The sequence below is a fragment of the Mus caroli genome, chromosome 17 (assembly GCF_900094665.2).
Source record: "Mus caroli chromosome 17, CAROLI_EIJ_v1.1, whole genome shotgun sequence".
NCBI classification, from domain to species: Eukaryota; Metazoa; Chordata; class Mammalia; order Rodentia; family Muridae; genus Mus; species Mus caroli.
In genome coordinates this window covers 46,704,264-46,705,518 of record NC_034586.1, presented here as the reverse complement: position 1 = coordinate 46,705,518, position 1,255 = coordinate 46,704,264, and positions in this window count along the sequence as shown.

Sequence of the window (1,255 nt, the reverse complement as noted above, 5' to 3'; positions counted from 1 at the left end):
GTGTGTATGAGTGTGTGCACCCACATTGCTAGTTTGTGTGTGCACATTGTGTGTATGTATGTGTGCGTGTGTGTACAAGTATGTGTGAATTCTCATGCTGCAAGGTCCCTGCCCACAGGAAGGAGCATTGAGCTCCACTCAGCCTCCTGACATTCTTTCTGAGCAGGACAAGGCAAATGAGGAACGACAACTCATTCGGTGTTACTCATTACAAAACCCCAAGAGTGATATCCTCGCCTGCTCATGCTTAGATACAAGTGCAAAATTTATATGAAGCAAAAATCAGCCAAGTGACTCGATCAATGTCAAGGGTCTAGGAGATAATATATGAGCTCAGCACCAAGTTTCCTCTAGTCTCTGCTTCTGTTGCAATCTACGTTGCCAGCTACCCTAGCTGAAGTTTCCTCAATTTGAATACCAGAGAGATATGGCCCAGCCTGGCAGTAAGGGCAAAGGGGCATTCTTACCCCACAGACCACAAAATACCTTTCAGCACCTAGCACTGAAAGGAGATACAGAGCAGACAAACAAAGGGCATGGCCCAGCCCACCTCAGCAGCTCATGTTGGTGACAGCAAGTGAGGGCAGGGTGTCAAGGCTTAGCTGGGATCTCCAGGCAGGCGACTCTGCCAACAGCAGGCACACAGCATGGTGCTGATGGGACAAAGGCTGGGTGGCCAGCCTTTGCTGTGCTCCCATCCCATACTGCTCTGGGAAAGGTCCCCAGACACTGCCAAACTTGTCACACAGAGGTCTGGGCTACCTTTCCGGTTGGCAGAAGAGCCCCATTGCTGACCCCACAGCCTTGCATCTCAATGTGCTGTGCTTCTGGGTCTCTTCTCAACTCTACAGCCCAGCCCTCAGCTAAGGCTCTGTGGGCCAATTGATAAGTCACAGCTCAGCGTCTTCCCGGGATGAACAGAGAACCGCAGCCCCTCAGATCCACGTCCCTCTCCCTCTTACTGAATCCAGGATATGATACAGCCATGCATTGTATAGCATTGCCTTAGTCAATGACAGGTCACACTCAGTGATCTAAGACTGTACCTCTTAGTGACATGAGAGCCACCTCTGTTTGCCATGTATATTTTTTTATGTCAGCACAGTGCTGGTCACATAGCAGCACAAAGCACAGAGCTGAATGCTAGCCATTGGTGACTGCTTAAAATCTGACAAAACTCAAAACAAGATGGAGGCTACTTGATGGCCCCTTAAGTTTTGATGAAGAAGCTTGTGTTTAGGTCCACAAGTCCCTG